This window comes from Oreochromis aureus, unplaced genomic scaffold, assembly GCF_013358895.1.
Source record: "Oreochromis aureus strain Israel breed Guangdong unplaced genomic scaffold, ZZ_aureus HiC_scaffold_334, whole genome shotgun sequence".
NCBI lineage: Eukaryota > Metazoa > Chordata > Actinopteri > Cichliformes > Cichlidae > Oreochromis > Oreochromis aureus.
Genome location: NW_024108881.1, coordinates 13,247 through 33,963, shown reverse-complemented (window position 1 = coordinate 33,963; position 20,717 = coordinate 13,247). Strand labels below are relative to the sequence as shown.

The 20,717-nt window shown below is 37.4% G+C and overlaps 1 long non-coding RNA gene across 1 annotated transcript; it reads right to left on the bottom strand.

Annotated features, from left to right (window-relative positions):
• Positions 1-12,454: 12,454 nt before the first annotated feature.
• Positions 12,455-15,447, bottom strand: LOC120436904. The gene is made up of 3 exons (XR_005610651.1): positions 15,220-15,447; positions 14,006-14,032; positions 12,455-12,471 (listed from the first exon to the last, which is right to left on the bottom strand). It is a non-coding gene; the product is annotated as an uncharacterized LOC120436904 (long non-coding RNA).
• Between the last annotated feature and the right edge of the window lie 5,270 nt (positions 15,448-20,717).

The window sequence follows — 20,717 nt, the reverse complement described above, 5'->3', positions numbered from 1 at the left end:
AGTTACTTCTTTAACTGTTAAAAATTAGAAAAGGAAGAAAATCAGCCAGCAGATAAACTGATGTGACAGAAAACCAAGGTAAAATAACAGAGTTTACACAGCTGGTGAAATCTAAAAATGGCAACAAAAAAACAAAACAAATACAAAACCCACACAAACAACATTTAGGTAATAAATGCACAAGATGCTGCGGTCAGAGATAAAAACACCCAAAAATAATGTTATTCAAATGCCAAAGAGTGGAAGAAAGTTTAGAAAGTAGAAAACCATTAGTAGAAAAGTAGAACATTTAAATATTTTTAGAAACATATGATACAAAATATTTACTCAGTTGTTTCAATGATTACAATAATGGCATACAGAAATAAAAATCCCATTTGGGATAAACAGAAAAATATTAATAGAAAATGCAAATCAAATGGATCTAACATCTATACAAACAGTTGAAGCATCTGTTAGAATTGTGAACATATCCTTGTTTGCCATGTTTATGTTTATGGCCCTAAGATGCGCAAACACATGATAGGCTATTAACTATAAAAATATACACATATAAACAGCAAGTGAGAGACAAAAATATATCCTCTGATTTGCTGGAGTTTTGTGTAAATACCATTTGGCAAGGATAAACAACATGTTCCAATGCCACGTTAAAATTTTCATAAGCTTCATTTTTTCAATTAGTTTACAGTTTCCTGATTTTATGATAAATATGGTACCAATCTACAAAATACCGTCGAAATGAAGTCCACATTGTGATATATTTGAGGTGTAGAGAGTCACACAGCTGAACAATCAATGTGCATATTTAAAGAAACAGGGATCAAATAAAGAACATTGTTGTGAAATAAATTACAGTGAAAAATAACCACTGCCCTGCGTTAAAGAGTGACTTATGATGAGGTATTAATTGGGTTAACTTTACCTCTAACAGCTTTTCACATAGTGCTGTGACCAGGATGAAATCCATCATAAAGTAACTGAAAACAGTAGAACCATTAGCATGAATGTTATGGTTCTACTCTGATCAAAACTCAAGTCAGCTGTGTGACCTGATATAAAATGATAAAGAGGAACACCTATAAATGGATGTGACCTTTATGAACTTTTCAAAATGACTTTATATGTCTGACCCATTATCTATATATATTAGAGCAGATGTGGAAAACCACTGTTAGACCTACTCTATACTAATGTAGTTACTGACACCCCATACTAAGGCAGCATTCATACAAACACACATTATTTATTCTCTTAAACATTTTCTTTTTTCACATTTTGAGATTGTGTAATTTCTATAAAGAATATGTGTAATGGTTTAATAGATATAGTTATTTAAATGTCCATAATAATCACATGATCATTTTTGTACATCCTAGAATTCAAGATTTAGAGCTGTGTGTTTGTATGAATTCAGCTTGCTATACTTATAGACTTAGATATATTAATCCACTATTTACCCAAACAAATTACATTGGTTGGGTAAATAGATTGGGTTTGTCCTACAAAATAATTATTCAACAATAAAAAAACACAAAAAAACATCTGCACATTAATCCAGAGTTCAGTTTCATATGTCTGATATTGTTTGTTAAATCTTGTGACACAAACACAGTCAAAAATTCCTTGCTAGTGTGACATGTGGTCCTTTTTGCCTTTGACCAATGATATGCTGGTTACTTGGACCAGTTTAGTATTTGCTGTCACAGAGGAATGTTAACAATAAATCCAAAAGACAAAACTGAAAAAAATATGTTAATTGCAAACATGTTTTTGCTTAGTAAAAGGACTGAAATTACATTGAAACTGTCACATTAAAGCCTCATTGTAAATATCATCACAAACAGATGTTTTACACACAGCTAACAAAGCTCCACCACATCCGATCACTGCATATAAATGTAAAAGAAAACAACAAAAAAAATAAATTAAAAAAAATAGAAAAATTAACACAAGGGAAGACTTTTGATTTAATAACTAAGCTTAAAATAAGTGTTACCTTTGAATATTTGTGGGAAAAATCTGATACTACCCCAAGAATTCAAAGCCACACTGGAAACGATGACAGGCTTGCAGCCCTCTGTCTTCCTGGAGTGAGGTGCCTGATCAGTAGCAGTGAGTTGACAGAAGTCGGTGTCTGTAAGAGTGGTCAAGCACTGATACTCTGTCCACTTGCGTAGAGTCTAAGAAGCTGGAATGCAGGCACACTGTACGAGCTTGTTCTAAAAAATACAGAAAAATGAACATTTTATTTGTGTTAAGGCCTAAAAACTACAAATAAGTTATAAAATTGACAATTTTGAAATACCTTATAGGTGCTGCAGGCCACATAACCAGAATCCAGAGCAATCTCACACTCGCATGATGGTGAGGAAAGACAGGAGCTCTGCAATGAGGTTTGAATGTCTCAGTTGGGACACTGAAGAACGTAGAAGACAGCAATACCTGCACAGAGAGACAGAGTAGAAAAAGCATAGATTTTTAATCCATAATGTGAATTAAAACTCAAAAAGTGTCAACAAGTATAATCATTTGAGTGTGTAATTCTTTATGCATTAAACAGGATTTAAATTAATTAAATGAATTAAAAGCAATGACATTTTTATCAAAGATAAAGAATCATACCTCTCTCTGCGCTGAGGATCACTGAGCATCTCTGACAGGAAATACAGTTTCCTCAGTATCAGTCATCATTGATGGTCTCAGAGGTGTGTAGTGTGGCAGCATGATGATGGTGGTCTCCAGATCAGGCAGGAGATCAGGTGATGGGTGTGTCATCTTCTCCATTGAAGACACACTGGTAAGGCAGTTCATAAAACAGCAGTCTCCTTGTGGCATGTAGTTATCTGTGCAGTCCAGCACTGATGGATCAGGTTTGGCTCAGCAGTTCATGAAGATGGTGTTAAGATGGTGTTGTTTCAGCTGAGGATGGTGAAGCTTGAAGGTTTTCCCACAAAGGAAACAGGACTGTGTGTGCCCTGTCTGAAAAAATACATCTACAAAACATAAAGTGCTTTTAACACCACCCACCCACCCATCTCAGCCCCCAAGTGTCTATGTAATGCTGGTATGGGGTGTCAGTTACTAAATCTAATTAGTGAATCAGAAAGCGGGGGCTACACCTAAAGCCCCCGCTTTCTGATGTCTTTGTTTATTAGCAGCTTTTTCCAGCTGCTCAGAGAATTCTGACTTGGCCTTTATCCACCCAAACCCAAACCCACCCGGATAAAGGCCAAGTCAGAAAATGGATGCAGAAACTTTCCATGTACTTCTAAATCAGATTTAATATATATTCTGTAAGCTGTAAAAATGTTTTTCTCTACATAATGTATCATTATAGACATCTCTGGTAGCCTAAAGATAGTTTAAAACTTTTAATATTTTTTTACCTGTAAAACATGATAAGCAAAAACTCATTCATCCCAAAAACATTTGATTCTACAAAATCTACTATAATCAAGAAAATATAATTGTCTGTTACTATTCTTGTGACCCATAATAAATACCTGCATTTATCTGGGATTTATTTACTATTTCCTATTTGAAAGCCCTTTGAGGGGAAGCTCTCGTTTGTTGAGATACATACGTCAGAGTAAAAAAAGTATCCAAAAAGGAGATGACAATTAACATCCATGAAAAAATGCATTAGTAGATTTAGTCATTTAAAACATGAGAATAAAAATAAATTATGTCCGTTTAATACTTTTTGCAGCATTTTTCAGATCTGAGGTTCATGATAACAGAAAGCAGATCTCCGGCTCTGCATGAAGTACAGCCATGATTTGGTGAAATGATTAATAACATTGCAATAAGAAAGGGTCTTCTTACAGACACAGTAGGGAAGACAATATGAAGAAATAAGATTTTCAATGAAAAATTATTTTCATGCTCTACAAACAATAAACTCTGTAACAAACATGATCTGTAACTGTTTCAAAACTCACCAGATGACTTCATGATTGGCTGGAGGACAGGACACAAAACACAGGGTTGTGGTAACTGTAATATGTCCTCAGAACACCTGAATGAAGATTCTTCTGTGGCTGAGAAATAAAAATGAGGTCAAGCAGGGTGTTCTTGTCTGTAGTAGCAGAAGTGATCAGCTGTGAATACCCTCTTGACTGAAACTGCTCCAGAATCTGTTTCCTTCCACTCTGTAACTGGTTCTCATTAAAATCTCCACACACAATGATTGGGTGACAGTCCATTATTTCAAGTGAATCTAAAAGACTTACCAGGTTTTGCAAGAATGGTGCCAAACTATAGTCTGGAGGTCTGTACACAACCGCAATGAGCGCGGGGGAATGGAGCCTGAACCTTCAACACTAAGAACTCAAGATCAGTGACATTATGCAGATACTGTTTTACCTGAACCTGAAAATGATTCCTCAAATACACAACAACTCCACCACCACTTCTGCTGGCCATGTGAGGAAAGTTTGTGTAGGACACATGTCTGTTGCGTTTGAACATGGTGTAGCCGTCCAAATGAAGACTGTCTGCAACAAAGGAGCCTTGGAGGTGAGACTCTGTGAGACACAAAACATCTGCTAAACACATTTCATGATGATTCTTGATGTCACTGATGTGAGATGGTAAACCCTCCGTATTGTGATGGATCAGTGTAAGAGTGTCAGGTCTGCTGGCTGTTTCTCTGACCTGAAGAAGAGGCATCATTTCCTCAACGCTGGCTTGTCTCATGGTTTGGGCGCTGCAGATACCTCGGGATTGGCATAAATCTTGTTCTCATCCAAGTCCTGCAAATAGAGTCCACTGAGAGACGTCACCCTGCTGAGAGCAACATAAGCCATACCTGGTTCAAAAATGTTCTTCATTGAAACTACAGCTGTCTGTGTTGTAAGACCCTGGGTTTTGTGGATTGTGCAGGCGAATGCGAGCTTTACAGGAAACTGTCTGCGTGCATCGCCTTTAAACTTCAGACTCTCCTCTGCTCTCTCAATGTAAACCAGATCATCAGATGCTGCATTAGCACTGCGGTTGTGTCTCATAGGCTGCCGGTTGTCCATTCTGAGCCCCAGTTTAATTATGTGTCCATCATTTTCAGATCTCACCACCTTTACCAGTATACCAAAAGCACCGTTGACCAAACCGTTTAGTGTGTCCAAGTTTCTGGTCAGCATCACTCGAGCTCCTTCAGCGACGTTCAGGGTGTCAGGTAAATCATTTCGCCCACCTGTAAATGGTTTGTCTCTTCGTGCCATTCTGCCTGTACATTTATCCTTCTGGAAATCGTCTGCAGTGATGATTATGATGTTTGAATGAAGCTTCTTGAGCGTATCTGTGTTGTGGGATTCAACATTCTTGTTGGTGGCATAAATGTGTAAGACCTCAGTTGGACATTCTTCTGGTGCAGTCACAGCCTGTGACAACAAATCTTTGTCGCACTGAGAAAGCTCATCTGTCTTTTCTTTGACTCTAATCCTGTTCAACATCTCTGCAAAGGCCACATCATCTTTCTGACGCATGATCTCGGTTAGAGTGATCATCTGAAAATGTTCCTGCCATAGGTCAATCTGTTCTGGATCATAAACACAGAGAGGTTTAGACTGTCGCACTGGTGGCAGCTGGTAAAAATCTCCAACAGCTAAAACTGACATTCCACCAAAAGGTCTCTGAGTGCCTTTGATTTGTTTCAGTCTTGCATCCACATAGGCAAAAAGGGGTTTTGAAACCATTGAAATCTCATCAATAACAATAATTTCAGCATTTATAAGCTCAGATCTGACTTCATCCAGTTGGTTACCAAGTCCTTGAATGGGTGGTTTCAGACTTCTGGGTAGTTTCAGTAGAGAATGTAATGTAGTGCCACTGATAGAAAAAGCTGCTGTACCGGTAAATGAAGTCAGTAAAACAGTTGGATTTGATATGTCAGCTTCTTCTGCATTAGCAGGCAGTCTGCTCAGGATCTTTGATGCTTCAGAGTGAATACATTTAATCAGATGTGACTTTCCAGTTCCTGCACCACCGTTGACATACAAGAAAAATGGATCTGGGTTCAAACCACAAATGCGCTGAATACACCAGTCTCTAATGGCATAGAACACGCAGGCCTGCTTCTGGTTCAGATTCTGATACATTACACGTACCACAGCTGGATCGACTGCAGGTTGTTCTCTGATGGCTCTGATCTCTGTTACAGCATCAGACTGACGACTGTAGTCGGGGACATTCTCCTGTTCGTTCTCATCATCAGAATGTCTCTCAGGAAGATTCTCATCACATTGCAACCTCACAACTTCAGATTCAGGAGCCAGATTACACCATTCATCAATCACAACATCCCTATTTTGTTCAAACTCTTCCAGTGCACTCTCAATATCCTCAGAGTTCTTCTCATACTTGTCTTTATTTCTCTTCACAACCCTTTTCACAGACTCACTGTGGTCTGAACATGGAAGTCGCACAAAACCTGAGTTGTAGAAGGACTGATAGGTTTGGAACCCTTGTGGTTTCAGTTCCTGCTCTGATCTGTGTGGAAGGTAAAGTCTCAACAGTCGACCATAATATTGCTCAGGATCTTTTTCCTGTGAACAGTGGTAATACCTGATTATAGCTGGTTTATCATTCTTTCGCCTTTGTACAAATCCAAGCTGGTTTAGAAGAGGAAGCACATCTTTTCCTTCATTTGGACCACTCACCAACCGGCACAAGGCAGCAAAATCAGCCAGGGACATTTCCTCATATTCTGGTGTTTCCGGTCTGCATTTGTATTTATCACTCAAACTTGTCATCCAAATATTACAACTGTCATGTGTTGTGCTTTCCAGGTAGCTCATGGGGCGACTCATTTTACTGGGTTATCATCTGTTGGTACAAATACAACACTGCGGGAACATTTTTTTCATTTTTAGGCCACAGACACGAGTCACACACTCCTGTGCGCTGATTTCTCTCTTTTTTGAATAAGCCTGCATCACAGCTCTCATTTCATCACATTCATTGACCGTGTTCTTATCAGAGTTATCAATAACTGTCTTTAGGTATTCAGAGAGGCCAGATTCTTTCTTCGTTATATATTTACAGAGGTATTCTATACATGAATAGGCATTCAATATGAACGAGACATCTAAATTAGAGTTCCAGGCTTCAAGCAGGTCTGGGTTGTAATTGTTGATCCAACAGTCCTTTGGGTCACGTTTCAGAATCAGCGCTGTTTTCTTGTTTATGTCTTGGAGGCATTGTTCATACTCATTCATTGTCAAGTTGCATCGTGACAGAATCTGCTCTATGGTGAGAGAAGCAGCTTCAGGTTCCTTCAGCAGGTTCAACAAAGGTCTGAGTTTGGCTTTTGCAGCTTCAGTGTCTGAATCCTCATCCTTTCTCACAATCATTGTTCTTGTGGCTGGTGGTTTTGGAAACCCAAATCTACAACCAGAGTTCACACTCTTAAAGCATGTCTTTGTGTGGTTTTGCTGTGCTTTTGTAGTTCAGCGACTTTTTGTGCAGTTCAGGTTGTTTTTCTGGATCAGGAGTTGAGCTGAGATGTATCTGTCCACAAAGTCACAGACAGTTTGGTCATCATCCACATCTACTTCTACCTTTTCTTGAATCCACAGCAACATGTGTATATGAGGACTACCTCTGTGCTGGAACTCAACTCTGTAAAAGTAATCAATGATTTCACCAAGGGGCTGTGCAGGAGAAAAAAGCAAATCTCTGAACAAAGCCTCAACACGTTTATCAAACATTCGCATGGTGGTTACTGGATTTGATCTTAGAATTTCACACTTTTCTGACCAGTCCAGGGCTTCAAATCAACCTCTTCACCTTGCTGTCTCTTTATTGCTTGAATCACTTCAGGCCATCTCATCTCAGCAGCAGAGAAAGTGACAAAGAACTGAGGTGTTCCTATTTGACGAACCATACTGAATAAATCTCTGGTAGTTTTCTGCCAGTAAGCTGGAGTTCCTCTGAGTGGCTGCATAAATCTGATTGCATCTTTATTTCTTACCAGCTTCTCTACTTCTGTCTTACTTTGTAACATTCCTGATGTGATTTTGCGTCCATCTTTGGTCATAGTTTTACCTTTCCTTAACTGTATTGTCATGCTGGAATTAGCCAAGTGTATTTCAGTGACAAACTGTGAGAAAAACAGGTAATTTGTATCTTTAGCAAATCTTGCATCAATGTTGAAAAGCCTTGACTTGAAGTAAGCACTTGGTGTGAGTTTAAGACGTCTCTTTTCATCCAGTGTATTCTGACCGGTAGGAAACTGCACAGGAAATGCCATGGCTTCCAAATGAGGAGTTCTGAAGAAGCTAACAGGATTGTTTCTTTCTGCAGGAGCCACACAATATGTGTTATCAGTGAAACAGAGAATCTCTTCTGAAATGTCAACAGGCTGCAGACAACTTTCTAGAGCAAAACCTCCATTGTTCAAATCACTTTCTGGTTCCTCTGGATTTTGTTCCTCTGGCTGTTCATCACAGGATTGCATATTAATATCTTGTTCACTTTCAGACTCGGTTTCACTCAAAAGGGCATCTTTTTCATAGTTGTCAATTTCCATCAAATCTGCTTCATTATAATCATCACTTGCCATGCTGGCTTCATCACTGCTGTCATCATCAGGTAACGTTGGATCACAAAGCAATGCATCATCTCTGATAACAACATCTGTGTACTGTGGATGAATCTGTTTGAGTTTACGCAGGGCTTGGATCAGTTTAGACCAGGTGACAGTCTGGAACAGCTGATGGCCTTTGTAGCACAGTCGTCTTTTAAGCTTTATCCTCATTATCTGTGATTGGCTTCTGAGCCTAGGTAAACAGTCAACTGTTTGTTGGACCTCAGATGGTACACACACCACATTACCACGTATGAGTCTTTGTCTGCCCTTTGGAAGTGGAATAATCTTAGCAAATGGGATGCATTTGGCAATCAGATGTCTCTCCAGAATGTTGAGATCACACAGTTCAGCTGGAATATCCTGCAGTTCTAAACCATTGACAGCAGCAAGCCTTGGCATGCGTCCACTTTTGAGGGAACTGTGACACGTGTGACAGATATACTCTTTCTTTCTCTCAACAGGAAAGCTGCAGTGATCATTACATGCTTCATCACACACATGAACAAATTTACCAGTTAGACACTGCTGAGCTACAGTTTGGTGTTTTGAGTAATTTTCTCTTTTGCAGATTTTCACCTGATTAGGAAAAGAAGCTTTTAGACAAACAGTACAAACATAAGATGGTGCTGACTTAATGTTTGATCTGAAACGAGATATGGCCTCATTCATTAAACTGTTATCTGGATGACACTGTAAACTTTCAGTTTGTTGATGCATCTGGCGATATTTTCTTTTTATGTTCATTGCACATCTGATATTATGCATCTGTCTAAAAAAAGAAAAACCGTTCCAATATTTTACTCTCATTTGTTCTCTCATATTGTCCTTGTGTTGCTGCTGAATTTGTGTCTCTTCTCTATAACGTTTAGTCATGTAAGATCGTTTTTCTGTTTAAATTCTTCACTTTCTTTATATACATTATATACATATGACCTCATGTAAGCTTTATGTTTCTCTCTGAATCCAGCACAAGTTCTGTAATTTCTTCTTATACGTTCCTTCTGCTTTTCTCGGAAAATGGGAGATTCTCTATATGTTCTTGTTATACGCTCCTTCTGCTTCTCTCTGAATAAAGAATCTTCTTTATACATCCTTATGACACGTTCTCTTTTTCTCTCTCTAATTTTAGCACTGTCTCTATAGATTTTTCTAAAATATTCTCTCTGTTTCTCTCTATATGTAGCATTGAGTTTATACAGATTATTTTTGTACACACTCTTTTTCTTACTGTGATCAGAATCATGAGACTTTCTACTAGAATCTTTTTTTTTTTTTGCCTTAAAGCTTTCATCAAAAGTGTACGTCTGTCTTTCTTTCTTTTCTGATTTTCCTTTCTAGGTAGTTTTCTTGGACCAATAATCGTCTCTAATCTTTCTCCTTTCCTGTTTATTACGCTTCAACAGTTTATGTGAGAGTTCCTCTGTTGTCTTAGTTAAACAGGAGGCAGTGTTTAAATCATTCTGAGGAACAGATTCTTTTGTTACCTGAGTGTCTCTTACAGAAGATGCAGAGGTTTCTATTTCTAAATAATCAGAAGGACGATTGTTCAGCTCAGCAGCTGGCTCATTTGAATAATCCACTCTGGATGACATCACTTCAGTGGCTAAAGTGTCAGTCACAGTTTTCTGTGTCTGCTCAGTGGATTTTAGGGTTTCAAATTCAGGTTCATTTAAAGCTGGTGCTGGAACAGTTGTAGCTGTTTGTCCGTTTTCATCAGCATCTCTTTGGTCAGCTGCGTTTCCACTGTGAAACTCGACAGGCTGTAGCTCATAAGTGCTGGTTGGTGCGATGCTAAACATTCGGTACAAGTGTTTGATCCTGTCAATCATGTCGTTAAGACGTGTGAATTTTAACATAACTGCAGTTCCACCACTTACAGCTAGCGACAATGGCATTCCTGTAGACTTACGTGGGTGAGGGTCAAAATATGCGTATTCACTAGAAGTCAGCCTGCAAACTGCGATGACATTTCCTCCCATGACTAGCAAAGCATAGCGAACCGCTGAAGCCAAACACTGTAGTCCCTGTTCAAGGCTCGGAAGGTGAGCTGTACCATCAAATGTGCCATAATGAGCAAACTGAGACATATCCACTTGATACTCGTGTCTGCGGCTGGTGACCACTGTAGGAAGCTCATCGCAGGCTAGAAACACGCTGTTCACAAACCTCTTTCTGGCATCTGAATGCACGGCATGGCCTTTGTCCAACACACGGTTTAGATCTGCTCTGGTAATGAATTCATCCTCGTGTAAGAATGACAGGAAAACCAAACTGTTCGCCATGCATTGCTGATTCCGGTACTTTCCATACTTAGCAGAAGCCTGGCTTCGGGATGCACAGATGCTACTCACTCGTGGACGACTTTCACTGCTTGTAACCTGTACATGAGACGGTCCTGGAGCTTCTCCATCATGCTGTGCTTGCAGTGTTACCTGGGGTTCAGTCTGAATTACCTGCTGTACTTTAGCATCTGGCACACATGCTGAGCGAACACCTCTCTTTACCACATCTGCATAAGACACTGCTGCTGTCTGAGCACTGCTCTGCGCTTCTGGACAGGGAATATTTGCAACAGACACTTTTACCTGCTCACCGCTCTGAGAAACAGTTACTTGTTCTTTCTGCTTTTGCCATCTAAGCTTCTGGGACTGCGACCTTTGACCTTTTCTTGGCATTTTGTTGAAGTAAAACTAGACCTTATATGTAAACAAAACTCAACCTGTAAACACTGAAAAACTAATGACTTTCATGTTTCTATTAAATCAGAGATTTTCAGAATTGATGTAAAAGGCTGACTTAAATACAAACTCAATATAAAAGTTATTTAAAGTTCTTTGAAAACACTTTGGTCTGTTTTATTGTAGCTTTTTCAAAAACTGTATATTATTACTTCTTCTTTTTTTTTTTAACCAGACGGGATAACAAATTGTCTATACTCCTGTAAAGTAATATGCAGAATAAATCTCAACAATCAACAGGCTATAATAAAACTCTTAGCTTTTAAGTAGACTTTGTGTAAATCTTTCAGATATTTAAAATTTAAAGCAAATATAAGGAGCTGTGATGGTGTGGTGATCTGATGACAAGTGATGGGGATTCTTCAGCTGGATGTTCTGCAGCAGTCAGGAAACAGGAAGTCTGGGTTCTCAGGGCAGCCTCTAGATGACAACTGTAACTGAACACTTACACTGAGTGACAAAAAAGGGTTTGTCCTTAAATAATAATAGTATAAACTTGTAGTCAAATGTTATAGCCAATGAAACAGACTTGAAAAATATATTTGAATCCAATTTATTATTTATGTGAATATAAGTCTGAATGTATGTATTACAAAATAACCAGATTATCTTATTACAAATAAACCTTGAAAAAGGTGTGTATTTTATATAATTTATCAAAGTAACAGCACTCGTAAGCCAAACTATCAGTGTTTATTCCAAAGTGTAATGTAAAAATTAAAATGACAAATGTAGGACTGTGTAAGTAGTTTCTACTGTGAGTTCTACTGTAGTGTAATTCTACTACTGTAATTTCAACTTTCTACTTGTGATTTTCAGCAAAATGACTGGATGTGAGAGAGTTTAACGACAGGAAAGATGGAGCAGTGAGAGCGGAGATCTCTCAGAATTCTGAAAACAGATTGACGAAGTTCTGGTAACTTCAATTCCAAAAACTTAGATTCTGGTAAAACTTGATTTCAAGTCACAGGATTGCGTTTCAACTCAGGTTCAAGCTTGTCAACTTAGATAGAGCTCATGGCGGAGAAATGATAGAAGATAGAATGGCTTGTCAAAAAAGATGGAGCAGGGAGAGGGAGAGTGATAGGACAGACTGAATTGCTTGTTAATGATAGAGGGAGAGGGTTTTCTGCAGCAGGTCACCTGTAAGACAGAAATAAAGTGGAATTAGACACACTTCCAATAAACCAGGCTTTACTGTATTTTTCAGACTATAAGGCACATTTAAAAGCCTTTAATTTTCTTAAAATAGATAGTGCACATTATGTATGGTTGTGCTTACTGACTTCAAACCAATTCTATGTGGTACACGGCACTCAAAAATCTGTCAAATGTTTTATTATGACTTTGGTAAGCAACAAAGCAGCATCACTTGATGTATTGTCGAGCATGGCTACCATAGTCACCACCCTCGTCGTAAGTAATTAGTACTATGCTTCAACATAATATGGTGTGTGTGTGTGTATAAGGGCCTGGCACCTGTTGAGAGCCATGCTTATGAAGCAGATTTCAAACTGATCAATCCACATTCATCAATCCACAAATCCTGAAAAGTGAGTGTATTCTGTATGTTACAACTGAACAATGTTGAGAGTTACTGTAAATGAGTTGAATAAAGTTTGACTTATCTGTTTTGTTTGGCTTAATGTGCCTTAGAATTTAGTGTGCCTTACAGTCCGTAAAATACAGAACATATATATCATTACACACTGAAGAGTTGTACAGTACATTATTAGATTCAACTGAATGAAAATGTTTAACATATGGTGGTGGAACATTTCTGAGGACATTTTGCATTCTATTAACACAATAAAAACAAACAGAGTCTGTAAACCAAGATGTGGTGCTACAGTAACTTACTTGACCATATAAACATATAAACATTATATGGTCAAGCTAAACCCACACAAGGAAGTTAGAGCAGACAGTTTCAGACCACCTGCTTTAAACACTTCACATAAAATAAGATAAGATAAGACAAGATAACCTTTATTAGTCCCACACGTGGGAAATTTGTTTTGTCACAGCAGGAAGTGGACAGTGCAAAAGTTATGAAGGAAAAATTAGAATAAAATAAAATAAGAATAAATACAGTACACAACTGTACAGAATAGAATAAAAATAAAATACTATATATAGTAGAATAAAATAGAATAAAATATAAAATAAGATAAAATGGAATACCAATGCTATATACAACTGAGTAAAAATACAACAATGCACTCAACTCAAACTTATGACACATCACATGTTCCTAAATGCCCAAAGGTCTCAAATTCCCGTTTCTGTGTGTACTTCCTGGTACAACAGTATATCATAATGTCTGGGGAGCCGTTAACACAAAAGTAAAAATAATTTACTCAGTATGACTTTTGGCAAAATGAAAAATTTGGAGACAGATGACTCCTATACAGCAGTTTCTACATATTTCAGTCAAATATGGGGCATGTTTAATACACACCCGCTAAATCTACAATAAACTTAGCATGGCCGATATTAGGGCCTAATTATACATGTAGTATGATGATAAGAGAGATTTGTAAGTCTGGAAATGTTTTCATGGACTTTTCTATTATTTGATAATTGCCAAGAGCTGTGCTGACTCACAGCACTAAACTGAATCTCCTATAATGAGAAACATTTCCCAGCACTGCACATCAGACAAACCTTTACTTACCAGACTTGAGACGATCAGATCAGCAGTCTAGAGAAAGGAAACAATTCATCAGATCACTGTTTGATGATTCAGACTGTTGAGCCTCTTCACACACAATCAATTTACTGTGACACAAATTAACTAGTAAAATCCTTAATTACTTTAAGGCTTTATGAGCTTACTGTAGTGTAAAGAGGAGATAAATGAACTGCAGCGTCTCACATGGCATGTGTAATAAAAGCATTCATTACTACAGAAATGCAAAGAATAGCCACCAATTGGCACAAGTGCAGGATATACCAAATATTTCCTACACAGAAGCCTTGTGGCTCCAACATTTTCTACAACAGGTCAGTGCTAATAAAGTGTGAAAAACAAAACTTTTAAAAATGTGAGATACAAAGTAATTATATAAATCAGAAGCAACAGAAAACCTCATCATGTCTGACATGAATATGTAAATCTTAAAATACATTTAAATATTAACATGTTACAATAGCAGTGGTGCACCATGTTTTGTAATTAAAATTAAATGTCTTAAAATATTACACTAAAAAGTCATTTCATTGTACACGTTACTAGGAATATTTATGAATTTTGCAGTGTACCTTTTTGGCAACTTTTCTATTTAATTTTAAAACACATTATATTCACTAAATAAGTAATAAACCAATTAGACACACTGGCTGTAATATACCTAACAATGTCCACTCACACCTCTGGTTCTCTTAGTTTTTCATTATTGCTTAACTGTTAAAGCTATTACTTATACAGAGTCAGGCAAAATACTTCTACAGTGTTCTGACTTTCTGACATCAGCAGAATTTGAGAGACAATATAAATCAATACCTGTGCAGCACTTAAGTGTTTGAGCAACCACTTATACTGACTCCCCTAAAACACTTTAATTGTTTTGTCTGCTACTTAAATCCACAAACATAAGGAGAAAATGAACAACTGGATAAAGACATCTGACATTTCAGTTATGTTTAGATTCAATAAGCCATAAGAAATTTAAATCATACATAAATGGGCTATTAAACTTCAGGGACATTTTCAGGGAGAGTCAGAGGGGTCCTGTGGGGGCTTTGCTGCTACAGGTCACAAATCCTGTGTTTTTGCCAATCAGTAAATGGAAACATATCACAAAAAGTCAAACTACTGTATGCAAGTCGTCAAACGTGCTATGCAATGCCAGGTTTATACTGCTTCAGTTACAATCACTGTTTACTTACCAGCAAAGGCAAAACCAAAGATCTCTTTCACTCTGTGTAACAAAAGACAAAGCACAAAAATACAGAATGAGACAACTCAGATCAGCATCACAGTCAATACTACATCACTCTGTGTAGTCCAAAAGACTCAGTACACTTCTTTGTGTACCACAGCAACAAACAACTCACCTGTTTTTTCTACACCTTATTAAAGATTACTGTCTTCATTAAGGTAAAATGTGGTTTCATCCATTTGTAATAAGCCACACAAGTTTCTCAGTTATGTGATAGCTCTATTAGTTTGGTGCTATTAGATAACACAGATTTAATAAGCAATGATTTGCTACACCTAGCACTGCACACTTTATCAAATTCTGACATCACAATTTCAAAGCATGAGCAATCATAAATGAAAGCTTGGATGATATATTTGTAGGCTTCAACATTTGAGTTGGTCTGCATTCAAATTCTGCTTCCTAAAAATATTATCACCTGCACAGAGTATCATTTAGTATCATTTAATATGCTGTTGTTTTAAATATGTACATATCATATTAATAATATTAATGGCGCACTGCAGCATTTTATTTATTTGAAGGTGGCCTTTTTTATATTTTATTAACTTCTCACTTTGTGAAAAATTAAACAGAGCTGCAGGTGTAGGTTTTACTTAAAAACAAACCAGTCTGCACAAACTAGTGTTTGTTAAACAGTTCTTAAAATTTAACTAAAAAACTAAAATTGATTAATTAAAAAAAACTTCTTCTTGTTAAGAAATGTTATTATTCTTATATTATGTGTTTTATCCTCACTCTCTCTCTCCCTTCTGTTAATTAACCCACAACACAGACACACCCGCACAGGCACGTGACTCTTTTTCTCCCGGCCTTCTGTCAGAGGTGGTAAAATGGCTCCTTTGAAGTTGCCGACCCTGCTGCTTCAGCAGCTTATCAGTGGTTCTAAGATGGCGGCTTATTACCTTACAACCTAAAGAATGAGGCCGTTTTAACTGACTGATTTGTGAAGAGGAGAACTAACTTCAGCTTCCCTAAGAGACTCAGAAACACTAACACACCGAATGAACCAAATACAACACAATAACTGTATTAAACAATCAAATGAACCAAATACATTTCGCACTGGGCCTATAGGAGCTAGGCTAGGCGTTAGCACTTGGTTGTTAGGGCTAGCTTACAGAACACTCCTTTTAAATACTAAAATTACAACGTTTCACTAACAAAGCAGCCATTGTGTCACTTTAATATGACTTATACTTCGACTGGCTTTATAAGTCACTAACAACAACTTGGTAAATCACTCAAACAGCTTATAGACATTTTATTTCAGAAAAGAGAGACAGAGAAGCAGTGCTTACCGGCAGGGATCGAGCAGAGAGGGGCGGAGATCCAGGAGTCAGCCAGAGACGTAAAATAAGAGGCATTCACGGGTAGTGGGAAACTCCGCCATGCCAATTTTGTGTAATTTACAAAAATATATGTAAATTTAAATAGTATTAAACTAGATATTTTTGGAACAGAAAACAACTAGCAGAGATTTAATTCTATAAGTTGATTAAATATTTCAAACATGATTATTTTAATTTGAAATTATGGTTAAAAGTCATAAATAAATATAAGGTCATTATGTTAAAATGTAGTGTATTATGATATATTTATTTAACTGGCTGGAGTAATAAGAACAGTCTTCTCCTGAACAACAAAACCAAGGGGCTGGTGTTGGTGTTCACCTAAGCATCCTCACAGGACAGTAGGAGCTGCAGAGGCTCACCTCACTGCACTGCAGGAGTCAGAGGTTCAGGAGGTCCTTTAACCCCACTGCCATGAGGCTTTTCAACAGTGACTCCTGACATGTTCATTGCACATTTATTTATTTTATTCTAATACATATTGGTTATAATCATATGGATTCTAACCTAAATAGACTTGCACCCACTTGTTCACCCCTGCTGCAGTGAGGTAAAGGTGTGGCTTTCTCCAACAAGACTCTTCAGTGAAGGTTTTAAAGACAACCATCTAAACCAGGGGTCAGCAACATTTAAGAACCAAAGAGCCATTTGGACCCGGTTTGCACGAAAAAAGAAAACACTGGGAGCCACAAATACTTTTTGACATCTGAAATGAAGATAACACTGCACACATTGTTTTTTTTACCTTTATGCTCTGTATAAACAACTATACTGTGTTGCTTATGAAATCCATGAAATGCTACAAAGTAAATGAAAATTTATTTATGTAATGGACACATTTTGAACTCTTAAAAATAACAAAAAGTAAAAACATCCAGTTGAAGGTCTCTCTTAAATGAATTGAAAAGCTGAACTTGAATTGTCCATGTATCAAACAAAAACTGATCCTTATATCACCTTTGGGCTTTCAGCGCATAAAGGGCCTTCACCTGAATTTGGAAAAAGCACTATGCTCCTAAAAATGAATAATAAATATTTGCAAAATATCTACATAAATATTTATTTTACATGGTTAACATGCATGGCGGGTTGAGGCCTGCTAAAATTTATTTTAGTTACAGAAATATTGTAACTCAGCAGAAACATAGTAACTTGGAAGAAGTAGAACAACATTGCAGAAGTGTTGTAATACAGCAGAAATGTTAATATGTAGCGCAAACCTAAAAACCAGGAAGAAATGGTGTAAGAGTATAACTTAATATACAGTAGTATAATAGTAACACATAGTAGAAATGCAACATAGGAGCTGAAATAGTATAATTTAGCAGAAAAGTAATAATTTAGCAGAAAAGTAATACTTTAGCGGAAATATTGGAAATGCAAAACAGCCAGCTTCAAAAAGCTGAAGTTTCCTCAAAAAATTAGTTGTTGTTCAACTGTGAAAAATTGGCAGAAACATTAGAAATGTTACAGAGGAACTGCCAGCAGATACACAAAGCTAAGGCAAAATGAGATGCCTAGCAATGTTTACAAATAGGGACAAACACACACAGTGATAAATAACCCATATTCAGAAAACAATGTGCAAAAACATGGATGCAAGGATAAACACAGACATACATACAAAAACATACACACACAAGGGCACACAGGGACAAACAAACGTGTCCTGTGTGTTTCTATGCTCAGTCAATCATCTGGTCAAGTTGAATACACTAATGGATGCTGGTCACCAACGAATAAAAATTGAGTCACACAAGCACACACACACACACACACACACACACACACACACACACACACACACACACACACTTCTGTAAAGTTATTAGAAGTTAAAAACTTCAAACACTGACATTGGCTTTTTCAGTTTTTTTTTTTCAGCTTTATATTTTCAGCTGTATCTATGAGAGTCAAAAAGCCTGGATCTGCTCAATTTGAATCCACCAATCAGAGCTGTCACTTCTGTCTGCTTCATCAGGCTATGTAGTTGTCCCTGTCAGTGCAGCTGCATCCCTTGCTCACACCGACAGAGACATGGGCTTTCTGTAATGTATTTCAGACATGGAGCAGTAGCATCACATCTTAGCAAAAAAAATTGTGACTTAAGAGAAACATAATAATTTAGCAGAAATAATATGATTTGGAAGAAATAATAGTATTTAGCAGAAATACTACATTTAGCACAAATCCTATAAAATAGCAGAAATTCTATGTTTTAGCAGAAATACTGTATGTATCACAAATACCAAAAAGTAGCAGAAATACTATGATTTAGCAGGAACACTATGATTTGGTAGAAAACAAAAGAAAGAAATAACAGCCAGCAGATACACACAATTACAATTATGGACACAAATGGAAACACAAATGCACAGAGAGAGACACACACAGGATGTAATCGAGTCAACCAGTCTAAATATAATCAACTTGAATCCTACAATGACATGCTGCCATAAAAAGGGTCTCTCACACACACACACACACACACACACACACACACACACACACACACACACACACACACACACACACACACACACACACACACAGCAGCAGCAGCAGCAGTGAACAAACAGTGGCTGTGCATACTGTGTTTCCTGTATGTCCCTAGGTCAGTCAAGCAGCCTGGAGCTGCTGAATTTGAATCCACCAATCAGAGAGGCTGTGTACTTTTTCCCGCCAAAACTGGTGCACCAAGTGCAGGCTTTTACACACGCAGCACAGAGACAGAAAGGATTTTTGCAGTTTATTTCTCATAGTGAGGATTCCCCTCAAACAAATGGCCATAATTTCCTAACCGTAGGGGCTAGAACGGTCATTCTTACACCGTTTTGTTCAGAAGAGATGGGGGAATCGTAAAGTGATGACAATTTATCATTAAAATATGAATTATCGAAGATATTTGACTTCTAATGCACCATAACTGAGTAGAGGCGAAGCAAAAACCGCCTTGACTTGCCCTCAAACAACACTTTCTAACTCTAAATCTATTTGGAGTATCGATATCATTCTTTCACCGTAAGAGACAGCAAGCTTTGGTGAACAGTCATGGAAATTTTCAGGTCTGTGTGGAAATCTATCAAAAAGATATGACGAGAGAAAAAAGTGGTTCATTTTCAGAGGTTGAAATCTGAAGAAATCTGAGCGAAGGACGAATTTCCTACCCTCAAACAAGTCTAACTCATTTCAGAACGGTAATAGGTGAGAAAAAAATTCTTGAATTGTGAGCGTCAGGAGTGTCTGAAGATATACGGGGACAAGCCTCATGTTTTAACTTCGCTTCGTTAAGGAGATATGACGATTCGAATATACCTCTCATTACAGAAATCAAGCGATGATTTTGAACAAACTCTCCATTGACTTTCTGTGGAGAGTTTTCCGACTTTGTGTTGGTCTGAGGAGATTTGCCAAAATTCTATGAATCTCACAACAATGATGGTGACATTTTCTGAAAGCCAGCAAAAATACCTACGTTTTGATGTATAATTTGTGGAAGTTGAGTGAAAATTGAGCAAGTAGCAAGAAGTTGTTCGGACATGAAGAGAAGACTGCGAAACCTACAGTGGCACACTGGAAGCCAAGTGCATAGCAACCATAACAACACATGTATTTTCTGAAAAATCACAATTTTGCAACTCAAAACTTTAAGAGGGATAAGATGAAAATGGTAACAGATATGAAAAAGCTGAATCATCCATGAATAGCCCAATAATTTGTGAACATTTTAAAGTTTGAATGGTTGTTCTACGTGAAAGTAGGAAAAAGTAGTTAAGTTTCAAAAACAAGCAAGTTTTAGCAGAATTGTGGAAGTTTCCCATTCATTTCAATGGGACAAATTAAAGGAAAAAAGCTTAATATTTTAAAAAGTATAAGAGCAGAAAATAGCAAAAGTCATAGCCGGAATTAGCAGAAATAGCAGAATAGTTTAAAATTTGAACGGTGAAAATCGGCTGAAAATTGTGGAAGTAGTTAAGTGCCAAAAAACGTACAAAAAGTGGCAACTGGAATAATAATAAAGAAGAAAGAGAAACAGGAAAACAATAGTGTGGATGCCTTAAAGCATCCACACAATAAAGAATAAAGAGAAACA